Source organism: Microcebus murinus, chromosome 15 (assembly GCF_040939455.1).
Source record: "Microcebus murinus isolate Inina chromosome 15, M.murinus_Inina_mat1.0, whole genome shotgun sequence".
Classification (NCBI taxonomy): Eukaryota; Metazoa; Chordata; class Mammalia; order Primates; family Cheirogaleidae; genus Microcebus; species Microcebus murinus.
In genome coordinates this window covers 65,412,146-65,431,366 of record NC_134118.1, presented here as the reverse complement: position 1 = coordinate 65,431,366, position 19,221 = coordinate 65,412,146, and the positions used below count along the sequence as shown (strand labels likewise).

The following is a 19,221-nucleotide window of genomic DNA, read 5'->3' as shown; positions in this document are numbered from 1 at the left end:
ACCAGTTAAAAACAAAGACTAGTTTGAATGGTTTTCCCACTATCGATAATAAGGACTTTAAATTTGCAACATAAGGGAAAACAGGTCACATCCTTAAGTATAATAATAGTACTTTGTTAAAAGTCACATCCTTCAGAGACAAGTAATTGCAAAAGAAGGAAGTAGAGATGGCAGGGTAGCAATGATGCTTTAAGTTAAAAATGTAAGAGCTTTCAGCAATGAGCAATACTTCTGAAAACTATCCTAGAAATAGCGTGCAGTGCTGACCTGTAAATGCCTAACTTCCAAATAAAGCTCTTAATTTTTTTGATGTGTTTATTCTGGATTTCTATTAAAGGTTATACATGTTGCGTTACTTCCTATTCTAGATCACACAAAGAATTCCTTAATTTCTGATAATAAATACAATGAATACATATTCAAAAGTTCATTCTAAAATCTATATAATTTTAGAATCTCATATATATATAAAATTTTGAACAAGATAGAAAAAATTTGTATACAGTGATCCAACTATTAAAATACATAGAAAATGCTATCTCACTTTATAACTTATTGATTTTACTACTCTTAGAAAGAATGATTCAAAATTGAATTTTGAAGTGTCACTAAATTTTCAGCTGAGATTTCTTCAGGTGGATATTCTCATGCTCTTCATTTTGTGAATTTTGGTTTTTTCCTTAAATGAGAATGTAGCACTTTTTTTTCCTTTTTTTTTTTTTTAAGAGATAAGGTCTTACTCTGTGTACCAGGCTGGAGTGCAGTGTCACAATCATAGCTCATTGCAGCCTAGAACTCCTGGGTGCAAGCGATCCTCCCGCCTCAGCCTCCCAAGTATCTGGGACTACAGGCATATGCCACCACACCCCGATTATTTTTAGACTTTTTGTAAAGCTGGGGGTCTCACTATGTTGCTCAGGCTGCTCTTAAATTCCTGGCCTCAGGCAATCTCCTGCCTCAGCTTCCCACAACCCCCAGATTACATACGTGAGTCACCCCACCCAGCCAATAATTCAACTAGAGTTATTTGACACAACTTCTTTTTAATGGGTAAATGATGAAACTGAAATATCTATTTACTTTATGCAAAATATTTAACCCAGGGCAATACTTCTCAAACTTCCTTGTGCATGAGAATGGTCTGGAAGATTTGTTTAAAATGCTAATTTCTTGGTTCTATCCTTGGAGATTCTGATTCCCTACAGCTGAAATAGGGGCCAGGAATATAGATTTTTCTTAAGAACCCCCAAGTAATTTTGATATAGTTGGTCTAAAGAAGACAATTAGAAAGATACCGGACTAGAGCTACTATAGATATTTACAGCTGGTTTGTTATGAGGATAATCTTCAAATTTTAATAAAGAACCTTTTTATTAGAAAAAATCTTCTTCAAAATATAATAAAGATTGATTTCCAATCATTTTGAAAATAAATATTACTTGTACCATGTCCTGATTTAAATCTGGTTTCTAAGTAACACTGTAAACTCTTGAGGAGAGATCTCTGTACTCACTGATTAGTATTAATAGCGTTAAAGATACATGAGGAACTCCAGTAAACCAGGACTCTAAGTGAGGATCTCACACATGCTTTCTTTTCCTTCCAGCATGCTCTTAGTTTATCTTCAGCTGAAGCCTGTTCTCCCTTCTTTACCCCCTAACTCAGATTCTCACACTGCCAATTTCCTTCCTCTTTAGAGACTCTGAGCTCCTAATCTTTTCATGACCTACTTTTCTTTTTCCCCTCCTAGATATCTTATCCAAGGATAAAAGAGGAGAAGGTGAATCCTGGTCTTTCATAGATTGTGTGGATTAAAACTGCTGGATGTGGAGGACCGGGCTAGGAAAGAAGTGTTAGGTAAACACAGAAAGATTTGGTTGGTTCTCTGCCCAGGTCAGATTCCTCTTTCTCCCAGTCTGCTCTAGAAATGCCTGGCTTCTTTGGTTTTTCCCTGAACCAAACAAAACCCAGAGCTACATCTCCATCAGAGAAACTAAAAATCAGATTCTGTGGCCTGGGGGAACTTGCTTCATTTCAATATGAGTCCTTTAGCCATTTCATGGCCTTAATCTACAATTGTGCTTTCTCAGAAATTTGCCATGCTATGGAGCAAACCAAGCTTTGCTGTCTTAAGCTACAGAAAGTGGACCGAAGACAAGAGAATAGCTTTACCCAAAATGTTGTTAGAAACACCTTTCCCTGCCACATTTGGGAAGTGTTTTACTCTGAGAGTAGTTTCATCTTTAAACAAGCAAATAATTGCAGGATCCATGAAGATGATTGCTTAGCCTTCAAGACAAAGATTCATGGGAATGTGGTCTATCTAATTTGCTTCTGAAATCAAGATTTATGGAGGACCCAGATTTAGTCTCTTAGAAAAATAAGTTATGAGTTAAATACAGACTTGGAGTGAAAGTAAACAAGAAATAAAATATCGAAATCTTATGTTATATTTAAAATTTCTAAAGTCCTAAGGAAGTTGTTTGTCTGTCTTCCTTTCAAGTGGGTGTAATGCTTCATGATAGGGTTTAAAAAAATAATTGAGCATGAACTGCACCATAAATATGTTCGTTAAGAGTAGTAGTAGTGTTGGTGATGTAAATATCTTTTCTCTCCTGGCATTTTCAGGCAGAAATGTGACTTCTAAAATCAGTCTCTCTCTCTCTCTCTCTCTCTCACACACACACACACACACACACACACACATACACACACACACTCACACACTCACACATGCATATGTACGCAAAATGTGCAACTCACCTCTCTGCTTACATATCTTCAGTTGATAGTTCACAGACAAGAAGTTTTGTGAGACTGAACCCTAAATGATCTGTTAATGATTTGGGATTTTAAACAGTTCACTCTGAAAGCTGGTTCTTGTAATCAAGTTTGACATGAAAATAGTACTGTCATTAAATTCAAGGAAATACCACAGTTTAATGCTTAATCACATTAAATTTCAGATAATTTGTATGTCATGAAGCTATATTTTGGAAACATCAATTTGAACTTTACTACTGAGCAGACCATATACCTACATAGACTTTTAGTCTCAGAGCACTTCAGTATTAAGTTGTAGTTTCAGGAAGCTGATATGGAAAATAACATATTTATTAATGACATTTAAATGCTTTAGAGAATGCAAACATGTAATTAAAATGCCAATGATGAAAAATAATAGCACAACAATTAATTTCTTGTAGAACCAAGAATCTTTCAAGGGAAAAAAGTCTCCCTTTACCTGTCTCATGAATTTCCAGGACCATTCCTAGCCTGGGATTTGAAGCATGTTAATATTGTTCTTTTTCAAGCAGTTCTGGTAGTTTGTCCTACACATTTTTGTGTATAGATATTGTCTGGATGATGGAAGAGTAGAGATTAAGTTGGATTTCTTGCTGGGTCAGTTTACATAGTCAATTCTGAAAGTGCTGAGTTGAAGACTTACATTTTTAAGCTAAATCATTAAAATTATGGTGAGTAAAACATACTATAGGGATATTAACATATACCTAATAGGTCACCCACACCCACACGGGAGTTTCAGTACTTCTTAGAAATTCCATTTACTTGACACAAATGGTTTTGTCTGACTGCTCTAACCTATCATGATACCTTGAGCAAAACAACTGATGTCATTCACTAAGGAGTGAGGATCCATTAAAGAGGAGCCTGTTAGAACAGCTTATGCAATCTACAATGCAAATAAGAACACTGTTTAAACATAAAATGGAAAAGACAATCTGAAGGAGGCTAACGTATTTTCAAAATAACAAAAAAAAGCACTCATCTTTACTCCTAAGATTTCTTAAATTTTCTTCAAAGTATCAACTCAAAATTGTGGAATACGTCTTTGTCTTCCACCATAAGGATTCAAACTTCTCATAATGCACAGAAAGGTCTTCGGTAAGAATTCCCCCCAGCATACAACGTTGTGTTAAACTTCATCCAATTGTTCAGCTAATTCTTATGCTTCTCCAATTTTACTGGATATGATGATTTTTATTGGGGTTCATGGAAGCATGGCTAATGACATCAGCAAGCTTTGTAATTTCTCACTGCCAGTTTTCTACACAACTTACACTTTTGTCACTCAAACTGCACCAAATTGCTCCAACAATTAATCTTAAAGCGCAGGAGTAGGGGGACTTTTAAATGGACCCCTTCTTGGGATTTTGTGTTAAAAACAGAAAAGTTCCCATGAGTGAAGGGGGTAAGTTAGCTTTTCCAGCCTCTGCCTCTCCCCAAGTCTCACTCTTCTCTGCCACCCCCAAAAAGGAATGAATTACATTTCTCTTCTTGTCCTTTAAATGAATAGCATAGTTTGGGTGAAATTATCGGGCAATTGCATGCCTTTTATGCAGATAATGCTATTTGATGAAAGCGGTGTTTTGATCTGCTAAGGATAATACAGATCCAGGGTTGGATTCATTGGTGAGAGTAAAGCTGTCTTCTGTGATAACTTCATCTCAGCATGAGGTCAGACGGGGAAAACCGGGATGGGGGATTAAAAAATGACACAGTCGGAGCAGTATTCAGTTCCCTGCTGTGCTCCTGGCTGCACACTATAGCTTATGTTTCTGATCTGTTATGGTATTGTCTGCCTTTCTCTCTCGGAGCAGAAAGAGATTGCTTAAAACTTTTCTTTTTTCAGCTAGAGGGATTAGTTCTGTGCAGCTTTTTTAATTAAAGAAACTGTATCTTTTTCAAGGCAATTTAAAGCTGCAAGGGAAGGGACCATCAACATCCACAACTTAGTACTATTATCTGTAACAAAGTGTAAGCTCTAAATTTGATATTCAGAAATAGGAGAAGGGAGCTATAGACTTCTGTTGTATTTTTAACCTTCAGTGGCTGCTCAGATCCCTAAAAGAAGAAGAGTAAATAAATTATTTTGTATAAGTCCTGAATGTTTCTATAAGTAGTAACTTTCAGCTGTTTTGCTTTTTATCTTAGCTGAGCTTGCTTAATTAAATCTTCATGATGATAGCGAAGTGCACTTGAAAATAGTGTAAGAGGAAATAGATTTGACTATATATCCTTTTCTTTGCCCAGAGATTATTTTTAAACATTTCCATTCCGAAAGTGATAACAGTAGAAAATGTCTGCTTAATATGGGCAATTTGCATTTAAACAGTGCAAAGTACAACATTATGGTACTTTATCACAAAGAACCTTTGCATTTGTGATAAGCGGTCATCATCTTTATTAATCTGAGAGGAGCATGGATTGAATCTATCCGAAGTGATGATGAATTTGTCAGGATACATACATTTGAGTTGAATTTATAGCTCAATTTAACCCAGGTTAATGTCGAAAATCCTCAAATGTTTCAAATAAGGCCCATATGGTTATCACTTTACAAAGCATACAGGCTCTGTGCTTCGGTTGCAACATGCACATCTCCAACTAAATTCCATGCCAGATCAATTAGAAACAGTCCTCCTGAGCAGACAGGAACAAACAGAGATTGTTTCCCCAATACCAGCTGAACCCTTGTCTTGAAGAAATGAAAAGCAGTCATCTTAGGCTCTATACTTCTTACCATTAAAAATCCAAAGGAAATTTGGAAGACAATAGGGTTTTATACATAATGTCATATTTAATGTAAAGAGACCTGAGTATCTACATTTAATAGGTGCTTACTACAATTTCCCCCCCAAGTTTCAGTACACAGTATGTTTTGCAGAAAAAGAGGAGAACAAAATTTGATCTCTTTGCCTTTTCCCATTGTTTTTGTCTTCAAATTATGTTTCTGAGAAACATCAACCAAGGTCAAAAGTGGCTTGCTGTAATGACCAGAATTTTAAAACCATGTCCCATTAAAAACTTGATGGACAGAGAAGTAGAAAAGTATACTTAATAAACATATTTTCAAGGTAAATTCTATTTATGACATATTTTTTTTAAAAAAAGAATGGCTAAATACAATGAAAATAGTGTATTCGCAAATCCACTCATTCATTCAACAAGGATTTGCTGAGCATCTCCTACATGCCGGCCCCACGTGCTAGGCCCTGTGGGTTCAAAGAGGAAAAAGGTCAAGCCCCTACACTCCAGGAGCTCTCAGCTATTGGGAAAAGGCTATACAAAACGCAATGCCACCGTTGTTTATTGCATGCAGAAAATACAGTGGAAGCACTGGTAAGGGAGGAGAGTATCATTAACAGGGGCCTTTAAAAGCTAAGTGTTCGAGGAGCCCCCGGTGTGGGATATTCTAGACTAAGGGGGTCAGCAAAGGCAGGAGAAAGACTAAGGCACTTCTGGGAAATAAAATGATATTTAATTTATCTGATACTGAATAATAGTCACTGATACTTATATTTAACCTATTTACAAGTTAACATATAAACTGGACCCGGAAATATCTAAAGGGTATTATTTTATTGACAACACTGTCCTGCTGTGTCACAAACTTATGATAAACCGTGCCGGCAGCCAGTGCCTACTTTAAATAAATACACTATATATACTACTTACTAACAAGTTGTTTATAGGAAATTTGACAGATTTTAAAAGGCACTCCATGATAACTGCTAATCATAAAGGTCCCATCTTTTAGTGTGGAGTAATGTGGCACATTTTAAACACATACATTAAGGAGTTAAAAACCAACACTGAAAGTACCCCATGTTAAAGATGCCTCTGCGTTCACAATCCTTCACAGGACTCGGGGGCTTTCATAATGCTCTAGCAAAACCAAGAGAGCCCTTGGGTTATGCTCCACAACTTCGTTCTTAACCAAAGGCCAGAGTCCTGCACAAGGCTGGGTTTGGTTTCTGCAATGGAACACAAGCTAATGTCCTGGAAAATCACGGTCCCATTTAAAGGTTGATTTGTCTGATCACCAGTCCACTCAGTGGCTCCAAAATGCATGTGCATTGAGAGGCCTACCTTGCTTTAATTAAGATGATGAAAGCATATTTTCCACTACAAACAGTCGTTTAATTTTATGACTTTGTCAGTGATCGAATTAGAATATTTGTTTTACAGTTCCCTCAATCTAGCAGCCAAGGCAACTAAGTTATTTTTTGCCAGTGGGGGGAAGAAATCCTAACCTGATAATAACTTTAAGGCTATTTGACAGATTTCCATGTAAAATTTTAAGTTCTAGTGCTGTAAATTGTTCCAGATGAATTGCCTGCCATATGCTTAGCTGAAACACTTCAGGTGCCTAGAACTCTGGGTTTGGCTCAGTGACTACCAGCCTTGAGCCCCTGTTTCAAGTGGCCCAGCATTCATTTGCTGTTCTCAGTTGAGACATAACCTCTTTTTGATCATATGTGGATTACTGGCTTTCCTGATCTTTTCAAGGGGTGAGACGGAAGGTCTAGGTACCTGAGATTTGGGTCCCCTGGTCATTTCCTTCCAGTTCCTCATCAGTTCCTAGGGTCCCTTGAGTGGGAGAGGTTGCAGCCCTGGCAGCAACTCGGTTTGAACCCAGCAGGCAGGCTGCTCATGCCTCAGTTTGCTAGAGCAGACACAGTAAGTCCAAAGAATGCCTACGAAGTCGAGTGATGTCCACAAGTCTCCTTGGAGAGCCTCATCCCCGCCTGACCCGGGGCTCCCTTTCTGCACGGCTGAAAACCTGGCGTGTCAGAGGAGGAAGTGGCTGCGGGGACCGCCCGCTCCCCAAGGGAGAGAGGCGGGAACAGCTGCTACCCAGCCCCTTCAGCTCTGAGCTGGATCTTTAGGACAGGAGGAGAAAACGGACAGCCAGCCAGAGAAGGGGAGGAAGGGAAGGCACATGGGATGCTGACCAAAATGGACAGGCATCTCTTTCAGGTGGGGAGTGACAGTCGGCTGAAACTCGGCGGTGGGGAGTGGGTGGAGCAGCAGACCAGGATGCTGTTGGCTCTGCCTGTCCCTCTCCCAACCTGCCCCAGTCCTGAGGGCACTGGCCCATCCTTCCCGACCCGCAAATGATTCCGGAGGTTCAGCCCATTATCTTCCTCCCGAGTACTCTTCGGAGGCTTGCAAAGGCCGCAGGCTTGCATTTCTGGGAGTAAGGGTAGGTGCTGCGAGGGAAGCCCCCCCGCCACATTGTCTTTTCTAAGAGCTTCGTATCTGTGTGACAAGAGGGGCCCACGGGAGGGCGATGCGGCCAGCTTGGTCCCATTATCCCGAGCGCGACCGGCTGCGTTAACACGGCAAAGTCACCAGCCGCGCCGGGCAGAGTTGGCTGTGAGCGGCCAGGGGTTTGCAAAACAGCGACGTCTTGCATTTCTTCTCCTGCTCCAGTTTTTATTGCTGCGGAGGGCACAGAGTGAGCTACCCGCCATCCCCGCCCTCTCTCGGCAACATACAGTGAGGTAAAAAGCATGATGGTCACGTAGCGAGCTGCCTCTCCGCTTTCCAGGGATTCATTTGGAGCAGGAAGCGTGTGGTACACTTTGGCTCTGCACAACATCAGCTTTTCTAACGGCCTCAAACGATGGAACTTGTGTGTGGTGACTGTGTGTGTGTGTGTGTGTGTGAGAGAGAGAGACAGAGAGAGAGAGAGAGAGACAGAGAGAGAGAGACAGAGACCCCGTGAAGACCCAAACTTAACACAGGAACGCTGCCTGGATTATAGGCTTCGCCAGACGCGCTGGGGAGGACACCTGCACTCTTCATCCACCAGTGACACCTGGCACGGAGGGCACAGGGCGGTATTAATGAGTTCTAGGGTATTTTTTTCTATATCACAACCACTTAGTGTGAATGCTCAGCATCCCATACTGAAAAACTTTGAATATCACTTAATAGGGAACTGGGCTAGAGACAGACTGTAAGATTTATTACCATTTCTAAATTTGATGAGCTCTATTGTTTCCTACCTTTATTATCAACGTTAGCTATAATGAGGGTTCTAGAAAAAAAAGAGCTGAAGAAACAGGCCTCCACCCCTCAACTCCCACAATGTAGCTCTTCTGTGCTGGCCTCTTTAGGATTGGGGCAGAGTATCTTTTTTTCTTTATTGTGTATTCCTAGACAGCGAGAGGCAAAAGAGAATATTACTTATACAGTTTACAAAAGTTTTAAACACTTAGCATGTTTTGGCGGGAATTGGGCCACAAAAATGATATATGAAACAACCTCGGAGTTTCCATCATGTCAGGGATGCAAATTTCAAGTAGTTTGCACGATCATCATTTAAGATCTGGGAAATACTTTATTGCCATTATCTTAAGATAATGAGAATGGCTAGAATGAGAGAGGTATATATTTCATCCGTCCAAACGACCTTTTTCAAGTGTGAAATGCAATGGCAAGAAGGAGACTGATCCACCCCAGGTGACTCTAGATTCTTCCTGCAAAGATGTGCGTGTGGTGCTTTTCGTCACTGGTCGGGTTCACTTATGACTGAGACTTCTCAACGCTTTGCGCTGCGCCCGGAAACTTAGCAACTCTGAGAACTCAGATTGCGGGTCTGGGCACGCAAAGGCGAGTTCAGTGATTCTACTTGTCAGTTCTAGCCAAACTTCGGACCAACTACCATAAAGGTTCAGTCGTTGTCCTTGTTTTCCGAATGCTTGATCTGTTTCTTGTTTCGCATGTTGTTACATATGCAAGTGTATTTCCCCCTGGCCCAGGCAAGTCAGGTACAGGTCGGTGGAATCCTCCGCCCTCGGCTCTGAAGCGGAGGGTGGAAGGTGGAATGAGAAGGTTGGGAGCGCACCAGTCCCTCCCTGGGTTTCTGAGGACCGGTCCGCCGCGGCCCGGGGCAGGCCCGGACGCCGCCGAGTCTCAGCTCCGCACAGGTCCCAGGGGAGGGCGGGGGGACGCTCGGGCGCCCCACTGGGGGCCACGCGCCCTCGCCCGCCCCACGCGCGCGCGCCCCACCCCGGCCGCCGCGGGTCCGGGAGCAGGAGGTGCCTGCAGGTTCCAGGGCCCGCGAGCCAGAGAGCCGCTTCGCAAAGGTCGCGCGTTTGTTGTTGTGAAACTCCGGAGCGGCCGGAACTTCAAGAAGCTAGGAAAGCTCCCCCGGAGGGGCTGGGGAGCCAGGAGCGAGAGTGTTGGTGGGAACTCAAGTGAGTGGCAAGTGGCAGTGTCTTGCAGCGCAGTAAACTTTTTTTCCTCCCACGGCAAACAAAGTTGACGCAGGGGGAGTGTTTGGCAGCTAATTGGAAGGGAGAGTGGGGAGAAAGAGGGAGTCAACGTGGGCTGTGGGGGCTTTAGGGGACCCCAGGGTCCGCCCCTGGCCAGGTCGCGCTTGTTGGAGGTCCCGATACGCGAACTCGGGCGTGGACACTTGTTCCACCACGGCGCGGAGCTGGGGCTAGCAAGGACGTCTGAGTGTTTGGTGCCGCCCTCCCCTGTCCGGAGGTCACTGCGCTTTTCAGTCTCGGACGGGAGGACGCTCGGGTAGGGGAGGCGCAGGTCCTTTTCAGAGGCTCGGTAAAGGACGAGCCGCCTACCGGGGGTGGAAACCCTTAATGACACCCTCCTGCCCCGGAATCCCTCTCTCCCGGCAGAGTCTCGCACTCCCACCTCCTGCGGTGACTCAGCTGACCCGAAATGCCCACCCTATGGAAGATGAAGAAAAGTAGTTTTCTAAGAAGGTGAGAGGTTTGATTACACAGAGAAGTGTTTCCACTTGAGTCCAAAGCCGCCCCCCGCCCCTCTCCCGGGCCCCCAGCCCCGCCGCGCGGAGGAGAGCGGCGCAGACCCCGCGCGCACGTACCCCGCACTTTGTTGGTGCGCGTGAATTTCGAATGGCGCCGTAAGTTCATTAGTGTTTGCAATCAGCGGCGGGCAGACCCCTCATCAGAGCCGAAAGCCGGCGAGAGCCATTCATCAGCGTGAAGTGTTATTCATGGATGACCCCTAAATCACGGCGAGAGTGGTAGACGCACTGATTGGTCACAGCATGGGAGCCTCGGTGCCTTCCCGGGCCCGACGCGGCCGGGAGGAGGGGAGGAGGGAGGGGCGGCGAACGTGGTTCAGTCCGGCAAATCCCATTTGACAGGAAAAGGCAGCAAACGGGGAATCTCTTTTTTTGAATAAAGAAGAAGAAGAAATAAAGTACCTGTCATCTTGACAAGTGGCGGAGCGGAGGAGTCAAGGATTATAAATGATCACAGCCGGGTCCAGCTCGCCCCGTGATTGGGCTCTCCCGCGATCCGCGCCGGGGGAAGCGCATGGTAGGCTCCTCTCCTCCTCGCCTCTCCTCACACTCTCTCACACACACACGGACACGTGTACGCGCCCGTCGCGGGCACACTCGGCCGGCGCGTCCCCCTCCGCACAGTTACGGTCCTGGATGCCGCTCCCTGGCACGGCGCCCTGCTCGCCTCCTCACCTTCCCTCCGCCTCCGCCTCCTCGTCCTCCCGCTCCCGGGCGGGGAGCCGAAAACTCCGGCCGGGCCTCGCCAGCCGCGGAGGAGGCTGAGGGGCCGGCGGGAAGGGAGAGGGGGAGAGCGCGGGGGAGAAAAAGAAAGTGAACTCATTGGCGCTCCGCGCGCGCTGCCCTCCCCTCGCGCGTCCCTCGCCGCCGCGGCCGGGCGGTGGGCAGGGAAGGAAGTTGTAACACTTGCTGTTCCCCCTCCCCGCCCCCACCGGCCCCGCGCCCCGCGCCCTCGGCGGGGCCCCCTCCCCCGCGCCCGGCTCCTTTGAATTTGGCCAAGCGCCGTGTGTGCGCGCGGCTCGGCGGACGCGGCGGCTGCGGCCGGGGAGCGAGCCGGCGGTGCGGGCGAGCCGAGCGCGGTAAGTGCGGCGCCGCCGCCGGCGCGCCCTCCTTCCTTTCTGGGGTCCTAGTGCCCCGGCCGCGGCGCCGGGAGCGGGTGGGCGGGCGGGCGCTGGCGGCGCGTTTCCCTCAGGCGCTCTGGGAGGCGGCGGCAAGTTGGCCAGCCCCGCCGGCCGTGGAGCATCTCCTTGGCGAGCAGGCTCTCCCCGGTCCGGCCTCCCGGTTCCCGGCCTCCCCATCCCCGCCCCTCCCTCACGTCTGACACCTCAGGCCGCCTGCTCAGGTGGGAACTTCGCCGGTGCCGCTCGCCTGGGGACCTGGGCGCTGCGCCCCCTGCTCCGGGAGCCCCGGCTCCCGTGTTTCCCGAGGAAGGCAGCCCAGAGGCTGGGCGCTCAGTGGGGGCGGGGAGTCCGGCCCGTCTTGCCCTCATCGGGGTGATGCTCAGATTTGTGCCGGGGCCCCACGTCCTCCGAGAGGGTGTCTGACGGGACCCTGTGGGGCTTCCAGCGAGGAGAGAGCCCTGGGATGTCACTGCTATCCTGGGAAGAGGAGAGAAAGCTCCCCCAACTATCTGGGAGCCAAGTTGCAAGGGAGTGAAGGAGGGAGAATTAGGGGCGAGGTGGTGTGGGGAGGAGTGGATCACGACTGAAACTTGATCTGGAAACTCTGGATGGGGCTGGAAACAAACAAAAAATATCCTGAACTGGGCATTTAAAAAATTGCAAATTTATGAGTCTGCAACTCAATCTTTTAAGCCCGTATCGTATTTTACAACGGATTGGAAGAGGCTTCACATATTTTAGGCTGAGGCATGTTATTTCTGATTGATCTTTGCTCAGCATCTTACTATATGCAGTTTGGATTCCATTCTTACTGCCTCACCTTTAAGGTAGTTGTAATGGTAACTTGTTAATTTTTATTGTGGAGAGAAGGTAACTAATTCTACTGTGTAATACATGAAATACATTTGTTTTCTGTAGTCATTATAATTTAAAGGTGGAGAAAAGTTGCCAGGTACTTCTGAGTAGGTGCAATAGAAATGAAAGGCTGAGAGCTGTCCTAGACTTTTTCCAGGGCCCCAGACAACTGGGAAAGAACAGAACTGTCTCTTCATAATACTCTATTTCTTATCTTCTGACAATGTATTTGTCAAACGTTTGTAGACTCTGCCAGCATCCACTGGGTGGTCTTTTCACTAGAAATAGAAATATGTTCAGGCATTACCTACCCCTTCTGTTGTCAAAAGACAAAAAAAGGCAGATCTGGCATCTTTGGAAAGCTTGGAAGAGTACCCCAAAAGGTAGTATTGCAACTGAACAGAACTTGATTTGATTCTCTTAGCGAAATTATTTAAAATATGACAACGCACACTCCCTTTCCCTGTTGCCTACTTGGAGAAGTATTAGTAATCTTACAGTATATTAGAAAAAGAGTTTATAATTAAATGTGTAGTTATAAATCATTATGTATTTTAACCTTTCAGTTAAAACACAGAATTTTATAAATAAACTAACAATCTTGCTCTGTCTATTCCTTAATATACTTTTAATTATCTAAAACTTTGAGTGTGTATTTCTTAGTATATGAAATTCTTGTATGAGCCCTGAAAGTTTCGATTTGTGATTTTAAATGCAGAGCAAATATTTAATTCTTGATCTAAGAGTGAGAGGTTAGTTCAGTAATAAGACTTGCTAATCCCACTTTAAAATGTCATGGCATTCACAAATTATTCCAAAATTCTTCAAAGATAGGGGTTTTTAATGAGTTTAGTCATTCTATTGTATATTTCAAGATTGTCTGTATCTTTCTCCCTGTTACATTTTCCTTAACAATCTTGCCTTTTTTATTACATGATTTTTAATATCCCTCTTAACTCAAAGGTACTATTTTTTCTAATAGTAAATACGTTTTATTTTAGATAACTTAAAAAGATTATTATTAGAAAAAGTATTTCCTTCAATAAGACACATATGTATTTTATATACACCGCACAGTTTTTATGAAAAATGTAGTTATACTAATAACTTTGGAAGTGTTTAATATTTGGAAAACTATATGAATATCCTATGTTAATAGTATTAAAGTTAGCAACCTATAGACAGAGAATATGGACACTAATAGAAATTGCTTGATTATTTGAAGTAAAGCAAATAGGTTTATAGAATTATGACTAGTTATTTTTCTAAATGGAATTGTTTTGTATGGCTGTGTTTATTTTCTAGAAAGAAATGTTTTGGGTAAATTATAGAGGCTTTTCTTACTATGATTTTGTAGGCGTGTCATTAAGTCTTTTGGTTTAGAAAAGGGAACCTGCTTTATTAGGGTGAAGACAAAGAAAGATAAGGATGCTTATGTTTGAATAGAAGAAAGCTCCTAAATAGAGTGAAAAGTTTTTTAATTTATTCGGAAAGAAAACCTAACTAAACAATAATGATCCAGTTAGTAAGTTCAAGCTAGTCATTCTTAGCTTTGCTTCTGAGAGCTAAGAGTAATTATTCTCTTTGTAAAGAGTCAAGCAAATAAGAAACCAGGAAGAAGTGTATGGCTATCATTGTGAGTATAATGATGGGTCAGAAATACTGAATTAAGGTTAGGCTGGATGTACAAAAAAAAAAATGATGTTTTTGTAATAGCTGTGAAAGTATGTTTGGAAATGCTGAAGTTTATCATACTTAACAATGATACTAGGAAGTAAGTTTGGAGCATGAACATAGTCTGATATGAAAGCACCAAGAAGCCAAGTTTGTTAGTTTTTTAATATTTGTTATTTTAATAAATACATGTACCCCTCTTTATTAACCTTATTTTACCATTTAAAAATTTGATTTCTGCATGGTGGCAGAATGTCATCCAAGTATTATACTTAATGTGAATCAGTGTATTCAGCAGCAGTAATGAATTGTCTGCCCTTTTCTTGAAGCTGTGTTGTAGAAACCTGTTAAGCGTGTTCAGTTACACATTGCTTATCTACCCAATGTTCTGTTTGGTAGTCAAATGTCCATTTTGACTTTCAGGATATACTTTCTTTATGTGGGTTGAGAATGTGAGCCAAGAATATAATAATTTGCCACCAAACTTTTACTCTGATCCACAACCAATTATACCTTTCTTTCAATTTTCAGTTGAAGCCAGTGTTCATATTGGTCTTATAAAGTGGAATGATAGTCCGGAGAAGAATTTAACACATGCGTTCACAATAAAGAAGTGTATTGAAAGGATAGCACAATAATACAATGTTATTTAAAAGTTCTAGCAACTAAGTTTTAAAATTATTTTATGTAGGCTCCTTTTAGAACACATTTAAAACTTAATTTTGGAGATATCAGCTGTTTTAAGAGTCCTGATGGAAATTTTGTGATTCAATAAAAAAAACCTTCTCAGTCTGAAAACTGATTAATTGTTGTGTCTTATAAAACCTGATTTATTTTACACTTTTTTATACCAAGCATTACCATTATGAAGCTCTCCTTCTAATTGAGATTAATGTTTCTGAGCAAAGAAGTGGTTTGGAGGGCTGCATTCATTTTGAGTGCTGTTGTAATCAATTTTAGATACAGCATTCCACAATGGATCAGTTTGCATCCAAACCTGCCTTATTATGTAGAATTAACTCGTTGGTGATTGATAGTAATACTTCTCCATCTTGAGAAGTCATTTGTTTCCAAACAAGTGTGATGCCTTGTATGAGTTTCAAAATATTGCTTCTCATAATTAAAACATCCTTTTGGGGACATAATTTGAACTTTTTCTAAGAATTATATAAAGCATGAGGAAACAATTCATTAATGCATTTTCAATTAAAATAGCCTTTTTCCCCTCAAATACAATATGCCTCAAGGCATATTTTCTTGCCCATCAAGAGATTTTATAGCCTTTGCAGTCGTAAATGGTAATCATTATCCATCTAGGTTATTTCCTTTTTTGTTTATATCAACATTCTAGTTGAGTTTTATTCAGGGGTTTCCTAGAATTATGGGTGTACATTTTACACATGTAGGATAACTTTATTTTATAAGGTGGTAGGTATAATCCTGACAATGAAAGGTAATGCATGTGAAGGTAATTCCTTAATGGAAACATGGAAAGATGGTGACTATTATCCATTCCTACTGTGATATTTGCATTTGTTTCTTATTTTTATATGGTCAGCTTTTGCTTTATCACCTTTTTATTCTCTTCTGAAAAACTACTTTAAGATTTCCATAGCGTTTGGTCCATGTTGCATTGTTTATTGTAATACATGCTTATAGTCTCAATAAAATAAAGTATTAAAAGCATGGAATATAAGATTAATATAGATAAATATTCTAATAGACCCATAGTATATAGGATTTCTGAAAAAAAAAAATTTAACTGCTTTCTAGTTCATGTAAACTTCCCACAGTGACATTGTTCTTTACTTGCAGGAGAAAAAACTTGGTAGGAACTATGTTTCTTGTTATATTTTAATTTGCTTTTCTATAGATTATTGATGTTGGATTGGTGTTTTCCCAGCTTAAAACATTCATTTAAAACAGTTTGAAATGCTAAAATAATGCACTTTACCATTTACAAGGCATTATTTTAGACAACCATTAGAATATAAACTATCAAAATGCAGAAACATGCTCTAAGATGTATAGATATTTCATACCCCCAAAGCACAATAGGATTCATTCTTTTAAAGGAATTTTGATTATAGTTTTGATTAAATAACTCAGGTGATTGCCCAGTTAGAATACCTACATGAAATTCATTAAAGATCGTGATCTACTCAAACCTATGTCTTTCTGTTTTAAATTAGTCACTGTGCAAATTAATGTCAGTATCATAGGACATACTCATAAGTATAATAAGTAATTGATTGAAGCCATATCATGTAAGAATAATAATGATAATGAAGAGACTTTATAGCCCTGTCCATACTTTCTTGGAATCTTGGAATATTACAAGAGCTAGGATCGAGTATCCCTGACTTTTCAAAGAAGTTTATGATAGGTGGCAGTCTTAACTGAGTTCCTTGACTTGCTTCAGATAATAGGTAATTTAAATATGTTTAGGAGCATGTGTGGAGTGAAATGTAACATATTACCAAGCTTTGGTTACATTCTTTTTTTGCTAAGTTTAGGATTTAATAATCGCTTATGGAAATTTTTTTTTTTTTTACTATTTTCCCCACATTTATAGTCCTCTAGTTTACACTGGAACATGCAAAAAAAAGATAATGCCTTTTGAAAATGAAGTGCTTTGAGTAAATCATAGTGTATATATTCATACTTGCACTCACTTATATAAAATTGTAGTGTTTATATAATGATGTAAAAGTCATTGTGAGATACTGTTTGTTGATAACATCGTCTCAAATATTGTGGAATAATTTTTACTTCTATTAATGTAATTGGGAAGGGATGAGGATGATGTGATTTAGTGAGGTGGGACTGTATTATTTAATAATAACTAGCTATTGGATAACTGGGTCTACTTGGTCTCTGTCTCAAAACCAAAATGAGATAAGGGAAGGAGGAAGGAAGGAAAGAAAAGAGGAAAGGAGAGAAGAAGGAAAAGAAAAGAAAAGGGGGGGGGAGAAATTATGCATATGAATATCTTTTTAATGAGTGATTGTCCTTTGAACATTTTCTATGTGTAGCAGTCAGTTTGACAGGAAAAGCAGTCTAACAGGCAAATTTTGTCATTTAAGTTAATTGGGTAAGTACAGAAAACAACTTATAAGTTTTTTCACTTTTAAGGTATATGCATTTTAGATCTCTGCACAAGAATTAGAATTTTTTAAAATGAATCCAAGAGATTCCAAATATTGTATATAGTTCTTTATATTGATGGAGGAAAGAAAACATATTAACAGCTCTATTTCATAGGTGTGATTTCTTTGTATATGGGACTGAACACCAAGTTACAGTTTTCTATATAGAGACTTTTAAAAAACCCCAAAACGCTGATTATTTAAAAGACCATTTAGGAGGTAACTGTCAAAGGTCTCTTATCTTTGAAGATAAGGTTTTTAATCAATGTATTTTTGTCATTCTGTTATTTCTTCAATTATTAGCTACATTTGCCAGAATTCTTTATGATAAGTCCTCTTCAGATTGCCGTTATTTAGAAAGAAACAACAGCTTGGTGGTAATGACTGTGCTCCTTCAGTCAGCTTGTGAAGCCCCTCTGTGAATATACACGTAGTGAAACACCTCTGAATAGTAGGATGATGTGACTTCATGGTTCCTATTCTCCCCTCCCCTAAAGGAAAAGCTACTTTTTTATTAGAGTGGGTTGTTTCATCATGAGTTAAGTTACTCTCAACTAATATATTATGTTTAGAATTGTTGACTCCCCTCTCTGTGAGAGGAGGTGTCTTTTTGATAATAGGAGCCTTTCCAAAGAAGAGGTCCTCACAGAGCGACTCCAGCATCCTATTGTGTCCAGCATGTGGCTTCTATACTGCAATGGTCTTGTAGGAGAGTTCATGTTCTTGGACTACACTCTGGAAGGTATGTTATGCAGAGAGTGAAAAGACAGGGTGAAATTATTTTAATGTAATTTACAACAAGAAATGTGCGAAGTATGTTAATGGGTTTGCATGAAGCACATGCAAATATGCTTATATTGGACTGTGTTTATTTTGGTAATTTTAAATCTAACCGATTGAAAAGTATTCTTGTTGTTTATTTTCAGTCTACCAAATTGCTCTTTTAAAGTGTAACATGTATGCTAATACTTTTATGAGAGAATTTGGAGTTTGTCAACATGTAGGTGGAAAAAACTGGCAAGGCACTGGTTCTTTTAAATAGCTCTAAAAAAAAAAACTGATATAGGGCTTGTCATTTAAAATAATTATGTAAACCAGAAGAAGACAGCTGTAAATTTTATTTCTTTCAGAATTTATAATAACTTCCAGCTAAAGAAAGCTGTCAGTCCTATAGTTCTTGAAGAAGAAAAAAATCTGTGACTTTTTTTCCTCTTTGGAGCAGAAAAAGCATCTTGAACATAGTTATTATATTTTTCTATGCTTTTAATCAAAAATGAAATGAATATTTAAAATCATTTTTTTTCATTTTGTATAACGATGACAATAATAAATGTAGGCTAAAATTACTGCAAATAATAACAACTAATTTAGTCATTTAAATAAGTGACTCACTATAATATTGCAAAAGAATAAAAACTATAGTATAATCATATTTTGTCCCTTGATAGTCCCAGAAATAAGGCAGTCTTATAAGGTTATTGCTGAATGGTATGATAATATCATTATAATATCATACCATTGTGTCAAGTAGAATAACTTGACACAATGAAAATAACTGAAATGTTAATCCTCATCTTGTTAGCTAATACTTTCAGAAAATTCTAAAATAATTAGAAATGCTTTTTGAAAATAATCATACTTTCTAGGAAAAAGAAAGTATGCTTGTTGTCTTATAAAACTATCAATGAATTTAGATTCAGAATGGGGTGAAGGCTAAAGAGAACTTCTACCAGGATATTATCCTTCAAATTAAAACAGAGTAGGCATTTTCCATCTATAATATATTTATAAGTTAATATTTCCACTTAAGATT

General features: G+C 40.7%; 1 protein-coding gene across 7 annotated transcripts in view; it reads left to right on the top strand.

The window, feature by feature from the left end:
• TENM3 (teneurin transmembrane protein 3) overlaps positions 1-19,221 on the top strand; it is a 2,406,934-nt gene that overhangs the window by 1,794,855 nt on the left and 592,858 nt on the right. Inside the window, exon 1 of one of the 7 annotated variants that reach the window (XM_076010702.1) lies at positions 9,929-11,126. The exons of the other annotated variants lie outside the window; for them this stretch is intronic. The gene's annotated coding sequence lies outside the window, so the exon portion shown is untranslated. Of the gene's footprint in view, positions 1-9,928; positions 11,127-19,221 lie in introns of those variants that run through there. 7 annotated transcript variants of the gene reach the window in all.